The 24,851-nt window shown below is 40.9% G+C and overlaps 1 protein-coding gene across 18 annotated transcripts in view; it reads right to left on the reverse strand.

Moving 5' to 3' along the window:
- ZMIZ1 (zinc finger MIZ-type containing 1) overlaps positions 1–24,851 on the reverse strand; it is a 346,742-nt gene that overhangs the window by 291,152 nt on the left and 30,739 nt on the right. For 16 of the 18 annotated variants that reach the window (XM_065067708.1, XM_065067704.1, XM_065067693.1 and 13 more), the window contains exon 2: positions 5,154–5,280. The gene's annotated coding sequence lies outside the window, so the exon portion shown is untranslated. Of the gene's footprint in view, positions 1–5,153; positions 5,281–12,014; positions 12,101–24,851 lie in introns of all 18 variants that reach the window. The other 2 variants (XM_065067695.1, XM_065067705.1) reach the window with 1 other exon arrangement.

A 24,851-nucleotide genomic window follows, 5' to 3' on the forward strand; every position in this document is an offset into this window, starting at 1 on the left:
TGGGCTAATCGAACAGCAGCTTTCCCATGGGGGAAGCCCAAAAGGGATGAGAGACAGGATGAATGATCCCCCAACACCACCCGAGCTGTAAGTAGCGCCCAGTCCTCCCAACACCCCAGGTGGCACCACATTTTCTAGACACCTTAAACCATGCATATGCTACACAAAGTAGAAAAGAGACAAACAAAACCAGGAAACACCGTTTTGAAACATCAACTCACTATTTTGGCTTCATATTTTAAAATGCTCGGTTTAGGGAGAAAAATTCTGCTGGTTTGCTTTTTTTGGTTTCGTTTGGTTGGTTGATTTATTTTGGTTTTAATATGCAAATTATTGGAACATACAAGAAATTCACCGGCATTTTTGCATAGCTGAAGGATGAGGCAGTACGCACCCAGATGGGTCATTCCCTAGCAGAACAATCATCACTTGCAAAGAAATGAGGCAACAAACTTTTTTCTGTTGCTAACTTCAACAACATTCTAATCTGTTTTGGACCTTCCAGCTTGAGGGACTAACAGGTAACATAAGCAAAACGGCAAAACCTGCCACTTATATGTCACACTTTGTTCCTCTCAGCCACTGATTACGGATTAGCACCACAGGCTCCTTCCAAAAACTCCTTCCTCCAGACTGCTGGTTTGCACTCCTGCTGCTCTGCAGCAGCCACGGCAGGTGGTTCCATCAGAGCTCCTCCAGGCAGGCCTGCGCAGCTCCAGGGACCACAAGAAGCCACCTCAATGCTCAGGGCCAGTACTTACGCACCAGGGTGGCGGTGGGCAGACATCGGGCCTTCAGAAGCACCCGTTCACCCCCTGGGAGTGGATGCAAAGAGGAGCAGACCAATGACCCAACTGCGGTTCATGGGAGTGGCAGAGCAGGGAAGGACAGCAGGCCCCAGTACAAGGGAACGTGCCACTCCACGTAGGACTTACTCCTCAACAAACAACCTCAGTTTTATATTCAGAAGTAGGTCTGCACACCTCAAGCATGATAGCCACGAGGAGCACCAAAAATGCCAGTGCATTAAGGACAACTGAGGCAGGCAGACCGTAACTGCTGAAAGCAGAGGAAAGCCAAGGGACCTCTCCTAACACCAAAGAACTGAAGGGTTTTAACCAGCCACAACAAATGGCCATTGCCAGAGCTACTCTATAAGGGGAAGACAACCCCCTCCAGCCCTCCATACAGATGCCCTGAGGCAAACCCCGGCAGGGCTTCACCACCTCTCCTTGCAACCCTGTTCACTTATTGACTGACTGGGACCTGTGAAGTCTGCTGTCCGAGAAGGGCTGACCCAGCCAACTGAAAGGATAAGGAAATTCAAAATCATGGTTCTTACTACCATTTTAACCTAGCTTCTTGGGCCTAGATACGTCAGACTTTTACTCCGCTTCTTAGTATTTCTTAGACTTTGTATATGAAACGAGCGAGTTAAGAACAGTACTTAATTTGAGCTCTGAATTCCCCGCTTTCTTTGTGTTTAAAACAAAGAATATTTAAAACAATCTTTTTGAAAGTACAAAATAAGGATCCAGCTTTCTGATTTTTTTGCACACTACATAGTAAACAGATTCTAAACATACAAATAACCTGAGAAATTTTAGAGGTTTAAATCTTTTCCATACGAGAATAAAAAAATTAAAACCTGTAACCTTCACAAAATAAAAATCAGAAAAATATCAAAGGTTTCATTAAAAAACAAGAGAGCACAGCCTCACTGTTAACATAAAGTTAACTAAGTACTTAAAGGCCTTAAGCAGTGGTAAAGTCCTGATTTCAAGTGGGACACAGTTAAGGCTTTGCAAACTGAGGGCTCTGGAAGAACCTGTCATTCTCTTGTAAGGTGCAAGATAGCTTTGACAGGCATTGCGTTTTACTGAATGCAGTCACTGAATGAGAAACCCTAACCTCAAATGTACAGCAAAGGATTCGGGGAAAACCAAGACTCGAAAAAAACACTTTGTTGAAACACTCTACAAAGGCTCAAGAGCTATGAAACTGATTTATATATGAAAAGAGAAATACAAACAGGATAAGATTCCCACTGATAAGTTAGTTACTACAGCAGGATGCTGAACATACACAGTGTTGCCCACCTGAAATGTTAGCTAGCAGCAGTATCACCTTTCCTTTGGAGATGGTTCAGGTTGATACAAATGAGAAAGCAAAAAAGTGAGAGATAATGAATGAGGCTAATAAATGTTCTTTTAAAAATCAGTGCAAAACCATCATTCTAGATGCACCCATAAGAAACACAACTTCTAAAACAATCTGCAAAGAGGTATGGTTGCTCTTTTAAAGGAACAAAAGCATTGAAAATTCTGTTTGCCCAAACTGAGTTAGAGGAAATGTGGGAGGAAAGCAGAGCATTACAAGCGGCAAACAAAACACAGCAAACTGTGGGCTGCTAGCCAGCCTGATATTTTGTCGCTTTGTCCCTGCTTTGCCTCTCCTTTCTATCCCCCTCCAACATTTCCAGTCTGGGAAGGGATATACGCTTCCCCACCCTCCACCTTTCCTGAACCTGCTCTAGTCCAACACACGGGCAAGAATTTCCTTTTGCTTTGGTTCTCAAATTTCACTATCACATCCAGCTGCTCCTCCCAAAGCTTTTCACCCCGAGGAATAGAGTCTGCATGACTGCATTTGATAATACAGACTCTGCTGCTTAAATACCATACATTTGCAGACAGTTAAAGCATGTTTTACAAAGGTACCATAAAGAGGTTCAGCAACATACATTTCCTGGGCATGCAAGTCGCTGCAGCAGCTGGAAGGGAACCCCGTCCAAGACGGGGACAGTTTCTCCTTGCGAGGACAGAAAGGAGCACACAGAGACAAGGTGTTTGTGCTGGAGCTGTTCTCAAACCAGGGCTTTGGAGGGACAATCTGACATGTTGCAACTCCGGAAGCCTGTGCAGAGTAAGGAGGAGGGGAGCAGCAGACAGGGAACACCCTCCAAATTTCCACTGACGTGCAAGAGGGACAAACAGATGCGTCCAGCCAGAGAGAAACAGCAGAGGGCTGTGTACAGCCTTTCCGCTGACCCTACGCTCTGAGCAGAGGCACTTGTCTCCACTGCACATCGCTGCGTAAGATACGTGCTGGGAGGGAGGCCAGAACAACAGCCGATGCCCACGACCCTGCAAAACAGCTTGAGAAGCTTGTGCTTCCCTCAGCCCAGGGAGTTTGAAGGCATTCAGAAACTGTACAAAAACTCGGCTGGAGCCACGAATCTTAATAGCAGCTTTCCTCCACACCTGCAGCGCAGCCAAGCCTCCCACGTCTCAGTGTGCCCCAAAATTCTGCGTTTCAAAGGAATTTCACAGAGCCTTCGCTCGTCTGGGAGAAAACAGGTTCAGAGGCCACAAGGCAGCTTCTGCAGGCTCCTCCTCCCAGCAAACCGCAGCATCACTTGCCTGACTGCAACAGCACAGGCAGCTGCATTATTCAGGCTGGCACCAAGGAGAAAAGCTATCATCCATTTTTAAGTTAGATTCAGGAAACCAGCTGGGGACCAGCAATTGCCATTTCTGAAGTGCAGGAAGAGGAGTGTAACCAGCCTTTCCCTAGTAACAAAGATTAGCAGCCTGGAGTCTGACACTCCTCCTGCATTAAAAGATAGGAGACAAAGAGATAGACAGGTAATTACACAGAAGGATCCCCAGGGAAATTGCAAACTCCTTGAGAACCCTTTAGCTGGTCTGTATGTTTCTCCTTGTCTCTGCTTCAGCTGAAGGTCTCCAAGAAGCATTTGCCCATTAGGTCATTAGCTTTATAGCTGAAGGTAGCCAGGCAGCTGGTAGCGGCCATTCAATAAAGACTTAGCTTCCCTCTCCACTGTCAAGAACGAGATGGAGAATGAGAAAGAGAACATTCCAAGGCACATTACCTGTCTGCAGCTTATCCTTGATAAGTTAGTGTACTTAGGCAGTCTGTGGGGTCTGACAAATGAACTCTGACAAATCCCACTGGGGCAATTTAAGACATCATTGCATCACCCTGTCTTCACAAAGGTTGGTACCACAGAGCAAACCTGGCAGAAAAATTTATATCACGCGTTCGCCTGCCCAGTTCCGAGCCTAGCAAGTTAGCATAAACCCCTCCTCAGAGCTGGTTTAAGTAAGACATCAACCATCAACCCGAATGGCTGAGCTCTAGACAGAAAATAATGTCTCCACTACAAGAAGTATTAAACTCTATCACAAAGAAGGAATGGGAAATGACATCTCAAAGCACTGCAGCCAGTTCCTAAGCAAATAAAAATCTAAACATCAAGTTTAGGTACTAAAATATATGTGCAATTTGTCTAGCAACTGACTTGAGTCTACTCAAGCAGCTCAGGATGCTCTATGAATCAGAGCACTAATTTTTTTTGTACTTTCCATATCCTGAAACATAAATTGAATGTCTTGAAGTGGAAAGACAGGCATGGATTACATGTGGATCACATCACCAGATAACCACAAAATTTAATTACTTAGAAGTATTACAAAAAAGGCACTGCATTTCAACTCTCACCCACGTTTTGCATTTCTGCCCAAAACTAAAAAAAAAAAAAATCTGGAGAGGTGAAAAATTGCTCTGCACTTCCAACTCTTCACAGAACACACAACACAGCACCAGAGCTGCGGTTCCAGCTGGTTCCTGTCTTACTGGTCAGTGGTACAACAAGCCATGAAACCATGAAGGACCACAGAGAAGACAATTAGGTTTAGAAAACAAATAAACAAAAAAATCTATATCTGATTAGATGTACATGTATGATAATAATAAAAGAAGCACTTTTTGAGACAAGATTCTTTATCTTGGCTTCTCCATACCTAACTCACATTCTTTTCTAAGCTTATACTCAAAGATTTAGTTAGTCATTTGGCAATACAACAGTTACATCATTTTTTTCTCTGCACTTAAAATGTATCTTGACTTCCCGTTTTTTTTCCCAAGGGACTGTCTCCTGAACAAAGAAGCAGAGCAAGAAGCACCCAAAGCTTCTGTTTGCATCACACTGTTAGAAGGGCAATCCATATTAACCAGAAGACTTGTGTAAACTCTATGTAGACAGGTTTCTTCTAACATCACCCTCCCTTCCAGAAGGAGCAGAGAAGGGAAGACACCTCAAAAAGCAGATAACAACAATTACCTCTTACCTTTCTGAAGAGGCCGCTGCCAATTAGCACATTCCTGAAGCTTCTAATTCAGCACGAAATAAAAAAAGAAAAAAAATAAAAAAAAAAAAGCAGGGAGTTGTTTTCTTCCTCAGCACAACAGTATGTCCTAAGAGGGAAAAAAAACAGGAAAAAAAAAGAAACAAGTATTAGCTTTCATGTTTTCGAAGAGGCTACAGATAACGACTCCTTGGAAAAACTACTGTGCTTCTCCTTCTCCAGCCCCAAAACACCAACTTGAGCTGTTCTGTATTTTCTCTTTCTATCGTCACCTTATCAAAATACAGAAAATGAAAGCCAAGTCAGCTAATACTAAGAAAAACAAAGATGGATTCATGTCAGAATGGAATAAAGCCCCATACTAGAATGGGATGAAGTCTCATTCAAAAGTGTTCTTGAGTACTAACTCTATTAAGTAAATATGCATCAGCCAAGCTCACACCCACTTCTGTAAAAATTCAAATGAGCCACATTTACTATCAAAATAGTTGGCAAAAGGCAAATTCCAACATGCATACTGAACATACAGGTATATACTGACATTCAGTTGCTTACATACTCCCTGCAAGGATCATACCTAGAATTCTGAGGTATATGCAACTAATCGTAACTTCAAGACAACTACTGTTTTTCTTAAGACAATCTATTTTCTTAAGACAACCTATTCCAGCTACATTGAATCTTACTGTAACAATAAGAGGAAAAAAAAAAAAAATAGGTTAAGTATCAGAATGGAGGGAAAGGGAACTAGAAAACCTTTTTGTGACTAAAGATACCATTTAGAAATCCAGCTTCACTCCCACAAAACCACAATCCCTCACCTCAGACCGTATCTCTCTCTCTGCCCTACTCCTAAGGAGAATTTACAGACACTTACAGACACCCAGATTTAATGGGCCCCTCCCTACCTCCAGTACCTGCCTCTGATGAAAGGCAGGAAAATCAAGTGGAAAATTATTTTAAAGGGTGCATGCAAGACATTAACATATTTGAGGAAATGGCAATCAAGGTTTTCCATGGGGAATGAGCAAAGGGAAACACATCGAGTCTGTTCTCTATCACATTTTGTTGGCTTATATTCATACAGAAAACTCTCCCCTTTTCTGTGCCATGGAAAATCTGAATGCCAGCTCTGAAAATAAGGAAAAAAGTCTATGCTACCTTACGTTTCCCCGCACACCTCAAAAAGACAATTATCCTGTCTGCTAACAGCGTGCAACTGCGTATGGATCCTAGTCTCCCCAAAGACCCTTTTATACAAGGGGCCCTAACAGGTAGGAAACAACATAAAAAGCAGCACTCCCATCACAGCATCTCCCTCAAAGCCGACCGTGTCTGTCCAATTCTAAACGGCCACAGTTCCCACATTTCTCTAGGGGACAAAAGCTCTCTTCTTCTCTCCTCCTGTCAGCAAGACTTAAAGCTGCAAGAATAATTCTGTCCAGATTCCCCTCTAGATAGGGAATGATTTAAAGAATTCATGAAGTAACAGTGGCAGTGTAAATAAACAATGAAAAACTAAATAAAGATCACAGAAGACGACACAGAAAATGTGCGCTAAGGAGAAAAAGAACAAGACTCAAAACTTCTTCTGCCTTGTTACGTTCACCCATAAGTAGGCCTAGCAACAATCTGACAACGTGAAAGAATGGATTCTGACACAAAAGCGTACCTGCTAAAAACCTGTTCCCTAACGCAAACCTTCCCACACTGTCAATCCCACCTTCTCAATATCTTACACTCCTCAGTCGCATTTTTGCTTTCTGTCAGATTTCAGCCCTCTTGTACCAAGGGATCCAAAGCAACTTAAGCCAATGCTTGGAGCACTCAAATTGCTATAGTTTTTTTCAAAAAAAAGAGGGAAACGGTGCTACAGCCCTCATTGTGGGGACAGGGGAAGAAACCACCCTCAGTAAATTGCTCCTGACATGTGTACATCCTGAGGCCATGCGCTAATCAATACTGAACAGCTCAGCACAGATCAGGTTGCAAAACACGAGGGAAAAGAAAAGTCTCCCCCTCTCAACCACACACTATTTTTGCATCCCTAAATCAAAAGCGTCATTTTTCTTTTTCATTATTAAATCTAAAGGATGCTTTAGACAGCATTTTTCTCCCTGCTAAAAGAAACCCCCCACATGTGTCAAGTAAAGTGTGCTAAGAATTGATATATTGGTTACATTTAAAGTGTCTAAAAATTTTACACTCTCATCTTCTTGCCGGTAGGAGAAATAACTTAAAGCAGATATACAAGATTTGGAGGAAGCATATTTTTGATCAAACATAAAAACAAGAGGTGACAAAAAAGAAGCCTAAGTGCAAAAACCTGAAGTTTTTTTAACAGCATTTTCAGGAAGGCAGAAATCTGTCAATAGTACCACTTAGGGATGTAGGTTTAACTTAACATCACTTGCCCCAAAGTAAGAAAGATCACTCTGTTTCCAAATACTCAGGGAAACAAAACAAACAAACAAAAAAGAGCAGCATTACCCAAAAGCCCAAAAGTCAAATTCTATGTGAAGAAACCTAGCAGAATGACTTATGATACCAGAAGACCTCACTAAATTTCCAGCGGTGCCAGAGATAATCTGTATAAGAAAAATGCCAAGACATTTGGGGTACACAGCCAATACAGGAGGGAAACAAACAGAAAACTGGGAAACACTGTATCGAAACCCAACGAAACATTGACATCAGCATTAGATAAGTGAAGAGGCATATGTTAAAACAAACACCCTCAGATGGTACGCGAGCCAACTTCTGCAGTGGATTTAGCCGAGTAGCTTTCCTATATCAAGCAAATTAAACTTTCTTATATTAAGCTTAATAAAAATAATCCTCGATTCCACCAGCTAGAGTTGGGTTTTCAGTAAATTGCACACTACACTTGCTGATTCTGGACAGTACCCGAGTTAAAGACTGAAACCTGGAGCGGGGAGTCCAAAATGTTATCTTGACTAAAAATTAACCCTTCTTTCCAGATGACAAGTGCCAGACCTAATCCTCCTGCTGCACAATCGAAATATAGTGTTTCTGCCAGGTGTTACCCACATCGCACCCACTTCCCGTGGTTCAATGCAAAGATCCTGCATGACATTTGCCAGGATCTAGTTCTTCATTTAATTGATCCAGAGACATTTTGAAGTTCAAAAAAATCAAGAGTTTTGGGAAAGTAGCTCTCCTCACTTGCAGTCTGCACCACACGGCCGGCAGAGATAGGGTCACATTATCCTGTCTGACCCTCGCCAGGAGCCCCACCAGCCCCTTGGGAACTACTCTGTTAAAGGGAGCCTCTGTTATACACAACCAATCTCAAAGATTTTCTAGTTTTTTGGAATTTCTAGCTCTATGATGTTTATGACTTCCATTACGTCAAGAACCAGAGAAAGGAGTTGGACCAGAGCGCTGCTGTGTGTAGCAGTGCCCTCCCCAAACCATGGCAAAGCGGGGTTTAAAGCGGGGGGAAGGACATCATCACCACCTCACAAAATTTATTGGGGGGAACGGTTATCAAGGTTCTTCACTCTATGTTTAACAAACAGCTACTTTTCTTCAGGTGAGTTATACACACACTCAGTGTGGAATTGCAGAAAAAGATCATGTTTATATCATTGTAAAAAATTGTTTTTCTTTTTTCTGTTTATTTTTCAAACTCTTGATCTAGGAGAGGTAACACCTCTTCTATGAATATCTATTGAGGGAAGAAGTAACCTTAATTTCTCATTGTAAAAAACAAACAAGCAAGTTAAGAAAAAAGATAAATACCTACTCTTAATCATCATTATGAGACCAAAAAAAGAGACCTTTTTCCATACACGTTCTTGTACAACCCATAGTTAAAATGTTTCTTAGAAGAGTACCATAAGTATCTCTCACATACGTTACTAAAATACATTAGTCTGTAGTGTCTCTGCCACTAACGGCAGTGGCACCTCCCAGGTATTTTGGGAACCCTTCCTTAACTCTCCGGGTAGGACTCTCAACCCCGTGTTTCCAAGCCAGGAACTTCACTTCTCCTGAGGCAGGTTCCTTCTCCAAGCTGTTTTCTAGTATCTACAGTTTGGACAGAGTCTGTAGGAAATGAAACTTGCATTTAACATAGCACTTACCTACAGCAACATAAAAAGCCAGAAATAAACAGATTCTCATTTAATTTTGTAATAATTTAAAGCATATCCCTATTAAGCATGCATACGTGTGTGCAAGCATATGCTTCTGTATGCACAGGGCAGGGTAAGCACTCCCACCACAAACACCTGTACTGAAGGTATTTGTGAAGAAAGAAGCTTCTTCAAACATAAATACCATTTCCCCTGAACTGCACAAAGACAGGAAGCTCTTTTCAAGTATCTATTGCAAATAGCCATGAGAAAGTTATCAAAATATTTTTGCAGAAGCCCAAAGGGTAAAGACATGGTAAGAGTGAATCGAAATACAGATCTAAATAGATTTTCCTTTGATTTGCCTGGGTCTTAGTGAACTCATGGGATCCACCCATCAATAGATGTCTAAATATAAGACTCTGCGCTTTACTTACATGAAATACAGTTCCTAAACAAGAAGTATAATTTTCATTAATTTGAACCACCTTTATTCAAATGCCAAATGTATTATATTTTTATATATTTATTTAGAGGTGTTTTAAAAAATTCTTTTATGCAGCTTAAATGTTACACCTATCTGTATTTCCTTGTCTGCTTCTACCAATCCTGAAAAAAACTCTTTCCAAAGTGACATTTGTCCATATGAAAATAAAGTTTACAGAACCACTATTCATATGCATGTGTTTAGACAACATGCTTATTAAAATACACAAACCTATGCACGACATTTATTTGCCAGTCTAACTGCAGCAATCACCAATAATGTAAAAAAGATCTGATTTTCCTCTTAACCACTAAAAAGGCACAGAGCTACGAGAAGGAAGATTTTATACCTCATATTTTACATGCAAAGCCCCAAGGACCAAACCCAGTGCATCCAAGCACAATGAAAGATGCTCATCACTTCAAAAATTTCATCCCTTTCCAAGAAACAGGGAGGGAATAATTTTTCAAAACGTTTCTTTCTCACTTTTAAGCTAGGAAGCAATTCTTTCTCTAAAAGCCACGCTCCTCAATCTTTCCCAAGTGACCGAGGTGACGGGATGCTGACAAACCAGCTAAAATCACAGCGTTATTGTGCAACCCAGGACTAGGACATAAGGGACAGGAAAGTCGGGCACATAGCCACGTCCTGGAGAGCAGCATCGTCCCGGGGTCCCCGCAGGGTGGCAGCGTGGGCTCCAAGTGCCACTGCTGGTGGGCGCCGTGCTGACGTGACCACAGACACCTCCTCACCCAGCTCGGCCACCGCTCTCTGAGAGGCAAGATCAGGCGCCCAAGGGACATGGGGTGGGGTGGGGGCACACAGAAACATTTGTTTTTCACAAGATCTATCGCCATCTTACAAGCCGGGTTTCATATATTTCTGTCTTATTCTTAATTAAAAAGAAGATACACTTGATGTCGGAAATCTGTATTTTTTGAAGCTTGAATCACTTAGCCTATTAAACCCAAGCCTGTAATATGGGTGTTATTTCTTAAAAACATACAGTAAATGCATTAAATTATTGATAGTCATTAAACAGGAAAAAAATTTAAACAGCTCTCAGCTTTTATCAATCATTAATGCAGTTTCCACTTGCGTATCTCACTGGGTTGCTATCGTATAGCACAGAGCAGAGTACAAATCCTGAAGGCATGAATTCATTTTCTCTTGACGCAGAGTAAAAATATTCTTGGCAGCAGGAGAGAGGCTAAAACACGAAGCAGAATGGTTGAAAGGAGGCTTCTGTCTTTTGCAGTAAACAGGTAGCAATACAAGGGAGCAGCAATTTCAGGGACCAAGGCCCATCTGCTGCCCCTCATCTCCTGTAAGGGCCAGTAACAACCCCATCCATCACCTCCAACACTCGGCAGCCTGCAGCAGCTACAGCCGCCCCGATAGTGTTTACAAGTTTGATCTCTATTTGAAATATATGTTAATTCAATGGCATATCGGGGGGGGAGGGGGAGAAAAGAAGCATTGAGGTAATGGTGAAGCATCGAGCAACTTCAACAAGACAAAGATTTCACCTCAAGCTGCTCGCCAGCTAGCAAGCCAGTGAAACAGATAATGTGCAGAAAAACCCAACTGTCACCAAACTGACAGCCTCAGCCCAGAAAAATGACAGCGACTTATTCTCTTGAAGCTATTGTGAACCTTTACTGGGGCAAGTTATGACTAGACCTAATTTTTTTTTATCAGCTCTGAATGACTCATGTCAATATGGGGAATCTGGAGACAGATGCCGACTGGTGGCACCTTGCCTGGCTGTGATATGCTGGCTACCAGTGAAGGGAAGTAAAATCCCTTTTTTTTTGGTCCATTTTATGCAAAGACTGAAAACTCACCTTACAAAGCTGCTCCCTCAACTTTAATCCCCTGCAATTTTATTGAAATTCACAAGTTCAAAACTGCAGCAAAGAGGGAACACAGTCTTCAGCCACAAGCCAGGTATGACTGCAGTACACAAGCACCTAGCTGACCTGCCTCTAAACAACTACTATAAGTGAGCCATAGCTAGAAAAACACCAACACAAAACACACAAACACCAGCTGTGGCTCCATACTCGGCCAGTGAAACCTCAGTCCTGCAGCAGCCCTGTGACTGGAACCCAAATTAATTTGTTTTGAACTACCGTGCATCTGTTTCAATGAGCTGTAATAATAGCTCTGAAGTACAGTGCAGACACATCCAAAGCTGAACACGATGCCCAGGACTGCTCCAGAGACCCATGCCCACACCCAGAGCCCACTTACAAAGCACTAGCAGGAAAATCTCCTCTACCAAAGTGTTCCGCTCCCCATGATGGCATAAATTCCGTCAAAGAATGTTTCTGTTCACTCTGAAAAAAAGAAAGCTACAGATTTAGAAAAAAGTACAGAAAGAATCTTTGTCTGCTACCAAAATCTAAATCCTATGAAGTTGTTTTTTTTTTTTTTTCCATGAAAGTGATTCAAGAATGCACTGAGCCGAGCAACTAGATAATGCCAAATGTTGATACCGAAAGTAGCTAGGAAAATCTGCTGTCACTGGAAAACATTTTCCAGCCTGTTTACAGACAGCTATGTTATAAAACACCAAGTCCTTTATTTCCAACCATCATTAGTGCAAATCCACTTCATGTAAAAAACAAAAACAAAAAACCAACCCAACCCAAACCAAACAAACAAAACCAAAAACCCCCATGCTTATGCTGCCTGTGCACCATTATACTGAGTCCCAAGGAAGGTAATATGGTACTTAGAGGTAATAATACAAAAGCTATTACATCACTGAATTGATTTCATGATATATCAATGAAGTAATTCACAATCAATTTTGGTATAATATTAATACTTATCTTTATGCTGTAACAGCCCAAGTTATTAATGTAACACACAGCCACCACCAGGTTCCACACTGGTCCAAGACCCAGCATCAACACCAGAGAGAAGATGCTCGCCTGTCCTGCTGGCCACAAGCAGCCACCACCGCACTGCCCTCCTGTGATGGCAAGGGAGTGGACGTCAGGACACAGACACAGAGGGAGAGTGGACATGGGGACACAGACACAGGGGGAGCGTGGACATGGGGACACAGACACAGGGCACCCGGCCCGGCTCTTGGCTGCAGCACAAATGAACCACCCGCAGCTGCTGAGGTGAGCCAGGGAAAAGAGGCTGCTCTGGTTTGTGCTCTGCATTCCTCAAGACATATTTATGGAAAGTCCATGGAGTTCTGACACTGGCTTTAAGCACCTGCCTGTAGAGTGTGCTGGAAATGATCTTGTGATCATTTTATCTATTGATTACTTGTAATACATCCTTCTTGCCAAATCTTTTGTTGTTGTTGTTAAAGTACGTAATCCTTTTTTTTTTAAAATTATTTTTTTTAAAACCACTCAAGTTCACATCGCTTCCCCCCTCCACTAAGAATGCACATTTCAAGAAGCTAAAATTGCTATTAAGTTTTGCCTGGCATGTAAAGCACATTGGCTTTCCGACAAATCATCTGGAATCTTGAGACCACAATGTGGATCTCTAGCTAAAAGATGCAGTGGGAGTGTACCCGTGCCTGGCATTTCCCCTTCCTAACCAGGGCAAGGCTTGTCTGAGCAGACATAACCGAAGGCTGCAAAACAAACTTTCTCAGATCTCCAAATATAAGTCTCACAATAATTGCAGCTAAGTCTAATGGAAAACAACTCTGAACTAATAGTTAAAGCCTTTCAAATTCTCATCAGTGTTATCAGAGAAGCAAGATACATTTCCTCAGATAATATTGCACATTTAGCTGAATTATCACAGATCCACACTTGAGGCTTAACTATTTGAGTTCTCTTAGCTTCAGAGACAGGACCTTTCTGTATTGGATTTTGGGGTTTTATACTGCAGTATCTGTGCATACACACCACCAACTCCCTTTACTTTTATAAACCAACTCCACTTAAAACAACAAAGCCAAACAACTGTCAAACCGCTACTAATATGCGCTTTCAAACAGGTTTCCATTTCATAAATCACTTCAGTGATCTAGTTTCACACCACCCCAGGGAAAGTTACATGCATAACAGAAAATTCATTATCAATATGCAGAGATCACTTGGGAACAACACCGCTACTAGTAAAGACTTGTGCAGTGGCACAATGACTTCAATGCATTTCAGATGCAGTACATAAGAAATGTTTAAAGCCAATGCATTGGTCTTAAGTTTGCAAAAATCAGCAAAAGACAACCAGCTCTCCTTCAGGTGCTTGATCATGCACTTCTCGCTGAGCCAGTGCATGGTGGGCATGAGCAAGACAACAGAGCATTAGCGGTGAGTACTAACTTGCTGCTTTTGCTTGGAAAGTAATTTTGGTCATTTTCAGAAGATTTGCTAATGATCCCAAGGGTCTAGCAAGTTCAGAGACCTCAAAAATGGAAGACATTTATCTGCAGATTAAACTTGTTCATGCACCATGTTCAAAGACTGTGCTAGGAACATAATTATTTTCTATGCTATACATGTGCTTTCAGGTATTTCTTCTATTAATGCTTCATATTATTTTGTAATAATAATCTACATTTTAACTACTTAAGAGATTTTATTTGGATCTTAAAAGAATGAATTATCTCGTTCTGTTCACCAGTTCTGATGTTGCCTTCCTTTGTAATAGGCTTCTGCTATCAGTGGTCAATGGCCAAGACTTTTGAGTATCAGTCTCGCAGAGAAAGAAGAAAAAACAGTGAACCATCATTTGAGTGTGCACATATATTTGGACTGTATTTTCCACCTTTAGCATGTTTGCTTGTCCTGAAGCTCAGATGGTCACAAACAGCTCTTAATAAACACTTTTCCTCTGGAAAATGTATCCAAGAGCTAATTTATTGTTACAAGAAATTCAGCCTCAGGAACTTAATCAGAAACCAAAGCAGAGGGCAAACAGACTGTCTCCAAAGGACCCTTTTACAAGGATCATCTCCTGAAAGAAACTCTCATTACTGACATTTCTGCTATTCCTTACACAAAAGTATAGCTCCACTACGTGGATGCCTGATACAGCATGACACAATTCATGACTTACCATATATACTCCCCCCTCAAGTTCAGAGGCTTTTCCACAGTTCCTGTTTCCCTGTGAATTATTTCCTCCTCTAATCAAATAATTTGAAAGAGTTAAAATAGGAAAAAGTTGAGCAAGAAGTAACTGGTTATTTGAAGTTACCAACTAAAACAAGGATTATCACAATAGATACAGCTATAGCTAATGTGCAATGCAGAACTAGGACTCCAGTAAGGAGACTTCAGCTGAGCTTTTTCTGTTAACAATAAAGAAAAATGCAACAGTCAAGAGAGGAAACTCAGGATCAAGAGCAGAAACAGGTAACAAACGGAGCCGTCAGCCCCTGGAGCGTGTAACAGGTAACCACCCGTCCTCCAGCCAGAGGCTCTGCGTCCATAAACCGCACCATGGCAGCAATCACTTGGCTTCCTCTGGGCTTCACACCAGACAGCAGAAACAAGGCTCACATGGCTGAGCCTGCACCTCCCGTCTGGTTCAACTGTACTTTCACATGTCAGCAGTAATCTCTTACAAATGGCAGCTGGGGTTTATACTCTAAGAATTCCAATTAACACGTTGCATTTCACCGAAACTTGCACACAAAATCTCCAGCTATTTTCTAGGGCATCACCTGGTTTTGTCACCATTATCGCAGAGACCAGTTTAGAATCCAAAATGTAAAAGCTGCATTAGCTACAGATGCTCTGTTTACACTGTGTGTCGGGAGTTCAATCAGCAGTACAGGCTTTTCAGACAGAAAGACGTGGGAAATTTTTTCAGCACTACCTACGTGATTTACAAGGCTAAATCTCGCTGCACCAAAATCATTTATACACGTCAAAAAGCTACTCCTGGCCTTTTGTTGTTATTCTATTACATGTAACTACAAACTGTTACCCTAAAATTTATGCACAAATATCACTTGTCAATAGTACTTTAAGAAGAAGAAAAAAGGTGCAATTTTTACCAGTCGGACTGTGAGAGAATTTCCCATCACGCTGTGGCACATACGCAAAGCTTCTCAGCAGCTTGTTCCACGACAATGGATTTGCAAAGCAAGAACTGAGGGGATTATTTGATTCAGCATCTACTCAAGTGGCCAATTCCTTCAGCAATCAATACTAATCAACAAGCTAAAGCCTTATAAGAAAAATCAGACAGAATTTGAATCCTTCCTGCTGCAGCAAGCAGGGCTCTGAGGCCTTACGGTTCAACACAGACACATCAGATGCTGCAATTTGGGAAAATCAGTTTTACCTGATTTAAAACACACCCTTATGCTTCTTTCCAAATGCCAAAACACAAGGCTCATCTTTTCAATGAAATTCTGAGAAGAAAAATACACACATACAAACAACTTGGGTCTAATATTATCTACTTGTTACTTCACACTTCAGCAGTACAGAAAAGACCTTAACGTGAGCACAGAGGACATGGATTAAAATAAGAGCAATGCATTTTAGACCAAAACACAGGCCATCTTCACACACGCAAATTTCGCTTTAATAACATGAGGAATTTTACTTATTTCTACTCTTATCTTTCAGGGTGAGTTCACAGATTCTTAAGAGATATAAATTACATAGCTATGACAGTACACATGGGGAAAGCAGAGTGTGAAAACTTGAATAAGAAGTTAGGAAAAACAAAACAAAAACCAAACCAACCAAACAAACCCACACACAAACAAACAAAAACCCACACAAAAGAGATGTAGGTTAGGTTTTTAATTGCCCTTTTTGTTCAGCTAAAGCCTATATCTCATGCACTCATATTTCCTTTGGTACCAGATTAAAACAGAAACCTTCAGGATCATCAGGCAGACCAGAGGACCTTTGGCATCTGTTAAGACCCAGCATTCAAGCTGCGCTTTAACAACCCTGTGAGCCCTCGCTCATCTGTCTTCATAAAGCAGGAAGTGCACAAATCTGTTTTCCCCTACGTTACGTGGTCACTCCAAATCCCGTTGCAATTACTAAGTAATTCTTGGCATAGCTGAACACGAATGACCAAACCCACACTCAAAGAGAATAAATTGGCAGTGAGCAGTGTTGACCGGGCAAGGGGGAGAGCTGGGAACACGGTGTTTCCAGGAGCAGCACACACTTCGACAGCAACGATCCGGTAGAACAGACTGACTTGTCTGTGTTTATCAGGGGACAGCTCGTTTGGATAACAGCAAGCACAATGACTTCAGGCTGCATGAGTAGCCAGATTCAGAAGGAAAGAGTACTAGGGTTCAGGATTCCCAGAGAAAAGAGCTGAAGGAAAAGGATGATCTGTAGCTGTGGACTGTTCTGCAATGCTACCCCTTGTCAGCTGGGCAAATCCGAAACAAAAATACCAGCTTTCACTGGAATTCACCTTCAGACCCAGCAAAGTTTGACAAACTGACAAAATGAAGATTTTTCCATTTTAAATAAAGCTTAAGTGCAATTCAGGCATAAATTTAAGTTACTGTGAAAAATATATGACCAGACACTAAATCCTCTATGCTGAGCCACTGGTAATGTGCCAGCACACTCAATACTCGGTTCTGTGCCCTGCTCTTCATCCACCAAAACACACAGAAATCATTCACAGCAGACAGGTCATTTCTTCCACAGCCCTTTTAGTCTTCAGACAAGCGCATATAAATGTGTATATGTTTTAGATATATCCATGTTTTTAGAAGTTTGATATATAGTTATACTTTGTACCTATTTACATGCACTTTCCATATACATTCGCACTTGTTTATGTGGAATAAAAGCTCAGCGTTTCAGAAACAACCAAGTTACAGTTTTTGCACTAGGCAATGATGATTAAAATCTGAATATTTCATAGTGGTGAATCACACTGCCAGGTCTCTAGGGACCAGAGCAATTTGAATTGGCATAAACGAATGTTTCCCAATCTTCTGCTGCTTCTGTAATGAGTTATATTCCAGCCCTGCCAATCATTTCTCAGAAGGCAGACCCACTCTCCAGCTTTTTAGCTCTATTCACCGCTCATGAGTGCTGAGAGGGCTGTGCTTGCTTCCACATGTGGAACTGCTGCTGTCACACAAGAGCAGCCCATCTGCACTTTGGACCTTTCTCCAAAGCCATCCGTGTGTTTCCTCAGCGCTCTCCTCAACCAGGTCTGCACAGGAGGGAGAAACCTCAATTCCACAGAGCCCATTCTCCCATCAGCTTTTATCTTCCCAAATCACCAAGTAAAATAACTTCCAGATCAGCAAAGATGGAAACAGAATGCAAAGCACTTCCAGTCCTTGTACCCACATTCAAACCGGCTGCCCTCTAGGCCCAGCCTGCGAGCCTCTTCACGCCAGCATCTCTGCCGAGCACGCCTCTGGAAGCCTCCTGATGTCAAATGATAACGCATTCCCCCGCTGATATGAGTTCAACCTCAAGAGAAGAGAGGAAACAAGCTGCTATGCACAGATTAGAGCTGATGAGCAGTAGGTAATGATTGGAGCTGTGTCAAATCGCCGTTACAACAGCTTTTTTTTTTTAAGGTACTTTTGGGTTCACACACTGAAGTCCTCTTTTGAGCTAACTGTGCAAACACCTGAACTTCAACCAGAACTCTGCCAAAAAAGGACTCATAAGGACTTGTCCAAATGGCACAAGAACCTTCAGGCAAACATGGGCAAAGTTTTGCTTGGGGGGGGGTTCAAACAAGTACACTTGCAGATAACTAAAAGGAATAGGAAGTTAAACTGTAGACTACTGAACTCAGACTTTTTTTTCCCAAAAAAAAATTGACATTGCCAACCTGCTGTATGGTGATGTGCTACTTCTACAATTCATGACGACATTAAAAGTTTTGTTTCTACATGAACTAACAGAGCCAAGACAAATTTTGCTGATACATAGCTTTGATTTATTTTTTTAAAACTCCCAGAGGTCCTCAGCCCCTAGTTCTAGCAGAACATTTTTACTTCTACCTTAAATAACCTTGTTTAGAAGGGTATTAAAATTGCTGACAGGACATACTACTTCTAGCAGGCAACCTCACTCCTGTTACCATCACTGGATTGATATTATAGGATTGCTGTTATTTTTTGTGTGGTTTAGCTTTGTATTTGGTCATTTCTTAAGGACTGCACAAAAATCCAAGGTTCAAAGACTTTTGACCAAAGATCTCAGACAGTGATGAAACGCACAGAAGTGTATTGATTTAGTAAGATGTAACAGGAGTCATTGCATTTTGAATACAACGATTGTGAGTATGTGCACATAGCAGTATGTTGGCTCCATCAGTTGCAATTAAAAATACCAAAATGAGTCTTTTCACTCATTGTAACACCACCAATGTCAGCCTGTAATATAATTGTAATGAGAGTTATCAGCAATTTAAGTTCTGTCAGTGCACACAGGAACAAGAGCAAGGGGAACTTGCTATGGAAATTACTCGAGTTAATAACCTCGGAATACAAAGTCAACAGCATTTTTTCTTTATGCCATCTCCCAGCACCCCAAATGCCAACAGTTGTCCATTAATCCATCGGTCTTGAGGCCTCATAAGCTACCTCTGCTCCCTGTGACGCCAGCTGCGCCAACAGAGTCTCTGCAGGATCCGTGCCTCTGAAACTGTTCTCAGGCTCCTAAGAGTGGTGGTCCTGCTCCAGCCCCTTCTATTACTAAAATTAAAGTGAGATACAGGATGGACTATTTCCTTCAACAAATTTTCAGAAGTTGAAACTTCAGCAACACCCTGGGAAAAAGCCCAAAACACCTAAATAAATCAAAACCACACAGAACTTGTGTCCAACAGAGCACTGTTGTCCATTTCCCGACGGCTTCTGTCTATCCAACAAATTACAACCAATTAAGTCTTTTGCAAAGTTTTTGTTTACAGCAATGCTGAAGAAAAAAAAAAAAAAAAAAAAAGACAGACCTAAGAGGCATTACTCCAAATGTATTCAAATAATTAGTCCATCCACAAACACAACTGGAAATTGCCTTGGGTTTCTCCAAAGGATTTCAGTTTTGGTTTTGTATGCAATTATAGTAACCATGAGTTCCTAAGCAGGTTCTGCAAACATTAGGTTGGTTAAAATAGAGAAGATTTAAGGAACTGTATTTTTGCTTACAACTCTTAGGTCCTTCCTTGCCACTTCGTGCTCAAAATACTGAAGTTGATTTTGCAATCATACTTTTAAAAATAACTAACTAAATAAACCAATAGATGAGCTGTTTATTCTAAGATGTTTTTGACCTAGAAGTCTCACCTATGCCAAAGAGAAACCACGTTCACAACTCCACCAGCATCTTACTGCAAGAACACTGAAAGCTGAAGCACAGCTTCTATACAGAAGCTAAGATTCATAGCCGCATATGCAGAAAGGCAAGCAAAGTAAGCTCTGCTCACCAGCCAGGAATGAACTGCACTAGCAACCCTAATAAACCAGCTTCAGATTGTGTAATTTTGAAAACCTGAGCCTAATAATAAATAAGTATTCAGAACCTTTATCATGTTTTCCCAATTCTAACACTCTTTAGTGTTTATCTAAAGCATTTTGCTTTCCAATGATGAAGAGTACACGCTCGTGAGAAAAGTTCTAATTAAAAATACCTTTTAACACCTGATGATGCAAACAAGCTTTATTTTCCTTGCAAGGAAACTCTGTTGACATTGTTGAATACACAGACACTTAAATTAACACATCAGAACACAAGCAAAATCCCTGCTGTATGGAATCAATCACATTTTTGGCATTAACTTCAATAAAACGCAGATTGCAAGTGTTGGCTGCATCAGATCGATAATTTTCAGAGCCTCCCTGTTTTATATTTTTCGTATACCACTCTTTTAAAGCACAAGTAAGATGCCCTGACATTCACAACCTTAAAAAACTCTCAAACTGTTGATTTTAAGACAGTGAAAATGTTAATCTAATGGTCAAGCGGTCAAATCAGAAAATACTTTCTGAGAAGTCTCATCATCGTAACGTGTGAATTACCATTGATGAACGCAGGTCACATAATAACTTTTAAAAGGGCTTAATTCACAGTATTCCACAATCTATCGAGTGACTCTGTCTTTCTTGAAGAGGTTTCGATTGAAAGAAGCAGAGCCCTAATCATTGCGACCCGCAGTAGCCAGAAGTCAGAAGCAGAACCAAGCACATACCTTATTGTCCTGCTGGCGCTGCTTCCCTTCATCTTGCACCCATCTGTGCAATACTAATGGCATAATACATATTAATGGCTCTGGCAGAACCCAGTGCTACATATTATCCTCTCCCAGACAGAATGTAATAATCTCTTGGATGTAAGTGCTGCGTTTTGATGCACGTAACCCACGACTCGGGTGACCTCCGCTGCTTTTCAGACTTTTCCTGCAAGCAGATCCTCAGAAAACCAGCACTGATTCGGGGCTGGGGAGAAGGGCAGCAAACAGGAGCAGCACGTCTTCCAGAAGCAAGAAGGGGGCTCCAGGTAAAACTCCTTTTGCATTACATGTGTGTTCCCCACACTCTGTTTAACACAGGCATTTGTCCTTAGCCTACATTCAAGAAAGCACTGTAACGTAATGTATACTTTTCAAAAGACTTTTTAAGCCCTCACAGAAACGTCTGTGAATGTTGTGTTGCAGCACTTACGCACAGTAAACAGGTTGTGGGCCCTGAAAGAAAAGCTAGCTTATTTAAATAGAAAGACTACATATGATTTCAGATAACTCTGGATAAAGAGTCCAGGAAAGTGTTCTGCCACAACGGTATTCCCTGAAATTAAGGGACAATTGCAGAAGTAAGCATTCACTGAAATGCTTTTCTGTATGGAACAACAGCTAAAGAACTCTATATATTTACATTTAAAAAAAAAACACAAACAAAAAATAACCCTACACTGTCAATCTTTTTCACTGGAGTAGCATTTGTAACCAGACCAGACTTTAATACTTGACTTTCTGACAGATAACTTTTTAGGAGAAAAGCATACTGCAAAAGCTATCTCTGAAGGCTTAAACAAGCTTGACAATAACAGTCAGATACCATTTTACCTGCACAACAAACTCAGTTACAAACCATCAATATTTATTAGATATAAATCTCAAGCCTTCTTGCAAGTTATAACAAGTCATATAAATTATTCTTGCTCAAGATACTCATCAACATATTTTCTATCATCATTAAAACTGCATTCACCAAGTACCCCTTGTCATAGTCAGCAGTTGTTTGCACTTAACTTTCTGCACCTTATTCTTCTATTTGCCTAAGCTAACAAAATTAATATTCTAGTTTCCTGTCTCTTCTCACACTTAAGCTCCAAGGCAAAACTGTGCCAAGTTAAAAAATGTAAATAATAATTTATTACTAACATGTAGAACTTGCACAGATCAGAGGGGAAAAAGCAGCATTTTCAGTGTAAAATGCACTGGAGGTTTTAGAAAAAACGCAACAGATTTGTTGCTTTCCATTACAATTTAAAACATTGGATCTTCCAAAGAACAGCTGCATAAATAGTTGAGAAAAACTAGAGAAGCGGTACCCTTAGAAACAAAGAGTAGGTTTTCACAGTGCTCTTTAAAACTTCAGTATTGAATTGTACAGTGATCTGATATTTTCCCCAGTAACTGAGTCACTACATGAAGAACACAGAGCTGCAGACCAAGTTCCTTGGTTTCCTTTAAGCCCAAAATGAGATTGCATGATACACCTTCCAGATTTCTGCTCTGCTCCTAAAATTCTTATGCCACCAAAGATATTCCTTTACCAATCTCCTGTTAGGAAATACAGAGGCTGCAATAAAAGCAAGCCAGCAGAACACCTGAGGGATTTCAGAGTTTAATTCAGCAGCTGATGATATTTAAGCATCTGGTCAACGTAAGCACTTTTCTGAATAAGGACAAAATTTACCTGCTTGACTGAACTTGAGCTCAGACTTAAATTCGGACTCAAAACTGGCTGAATTAATAGTTGCACAAAACAGACTTGAATACACTGACTCTTTCTACATACTTAGTTTTTAGAGCAAGCAAAACGCTCCGTCTTTTCTTTTTGTAGGTAAGCATCGACATCCACCAATTGCTCCAACTGATCTAATCTAAAAATTATGATCCGATATTGGTGATTTATCTCCAAGCCAACAGTTCAAAGGTAACAATACTCACTTCATTCTTCCCACCCTACATGAAGGCTAAAATCAGTGAGAAATTTCTTCCACAGGAAACCAATACAATCAACCAAGTTATTCTAACCAGTTTTAAGAGAAGTTAGGTACGCTTTACTGGTTTAATATCACAGTAAATATTATTAAAGAAATAAAGTCTAAACTTTTGCCCAATATATCTGCTGATGCCTGTAACTAAAACACCCTTAATGCAGTCCGCAAAGACTTCTGGAAATACAGTACGGACACAGACACATATATATGTTCTTTTAAAAATACAATGTATGAGAAAGCACAGTGGCTGGAGGGCAACAGCATCATTGTGCAGTGCCAGCAAGCTCAGCGAAACAATTTAGACACCTAAGTGTTATATTCTGCGTATCACGAATGATCATTCAGCTGTGTTTCTCATTCCTGAAACACCTAGAGAAAACTAAAGCTAAATTCCAAGAACAATTATTAAATTATGTATTTTCAAAAGAGAAACACGACAGAGGCAACTTCCATCTTATTCCAGCCACTGTCCTTGGAGAAATCTGAAGTCTTAAAAGCTCTATCTCTTTGCTTGTTAATACTTTGTCTTTCCATCTCAAGTAATTCAAGGCTAATTCCATCTCTAATTAGTTTGGAATCTTAATGGCCCTGATTCTGTATGTTAAAACTAGTTTTTATCGTGTCTGATACTTCATGGATGTGTCATGTTCTTGCTAATCTGGATCAGCACTTTTGGCAAAATTTTATTATGAGTAGAGTAGTATGGATGCAAGAAATTTCAAGTATCAGATCATCTTGTGACAATGCACCATGCAAACAGATGGAAATAAAGCAGCTGACTTTATTCAAGGGATGGAAGACTTCTTTCCAAAAGAGAATTTGGGAAGATAACCTCCAGTCCTTTCAGAATTCTGCATATATGTTCGCTTTTAATCTTAGAAAGGGAGAGAAATACATATCAACATAAAACTATTAACTCTAACAGTTTTTCTTAGATGTTGCACCTGAGAACTACACAAAATAAAACAGAACAGAGATACTCTTTACTCTTATACCTGGTTTCTAATCAATTACAGTTTACAGAATAGCCCAGGTAGATTAAAAGAGTGTGAAATATATGTTGTATTGGAGTAAGTTCAGTTTTCTTGACACGATAGATCTATTTATTGTGGCTGTCTCACCGGCAGAGGATGCATTCAACCCAAAGAGACGCAAAATTTTGTATACACATTATATACTCTCATCTGTCATCAGCAACTAACTTGAAAAGCAGTTTTGAATTCACTCTAGTCTGAGCAACTTGACTTGGATACATTCTAAGATGTAAGGACGTTCTAAACCGACTGGTATTATCTCAGTTTAGCAGTGGGTCAGTACAGCCGCAAACAACTCTGCCTCTGAAAATAAGTTTCTTTCCCAGATGTGACTTGTGGAAGCCAGCTGAACAGCCACATGTTCATCAATCCCATTACAAAACCACCACAAGGCTTGGCACCACATGCAGTATTTCCAGGAAGGAAGCCAGATGTATATTAATATGAATAGAAGTAACCAGATGAAGGAACACAGGCCAAGGCAGTAGAGATACATGCTCTGCATCACCCCTCAATTAGACCTACCTCAAAGGGATGATGTTCATACCATCCTTCATATCATGCACTGAGAAACTGAAACCTGGATGCAACCACTACAAAGTGAGGGTTGAAACCTGGGTTTTGTTTGCTGCTCTGCCCAGGTGTGCCTTCAACCCCAGGAAAACATCCACTTCAAGTACCATGCAGGCCAGAGATTTGACTGACAGATTTTACCTCCACTGAAATTATCGTGTCATGCTGAGGCATAACTTCATGTGGTCTGCATCCACCCCTCTGCAACAGACTGCACACAATGACTTCTGCAGATCTTCAGACCAAATCAATCACTTCTAAAGAATGGTTCCACAAACTCCTACAAAAGGAAAGCAAGGGGACAA

The sequence above is a fragment of the Columba livia genome, chromosome 6, assembly GCF_036013475.1.
Source record: "Columba livia isolate bColLiv1 breed racing homer chromosome 6, bColLiv1.pat.W.v2, whole genome shotgun sequence".
In the NCBI taxonomy this organism is placed as follows: Eukaryota; Metazoa; Chordata; class Aves; order Columbiformes; family Columbidae; genus Columba; species Columba livia.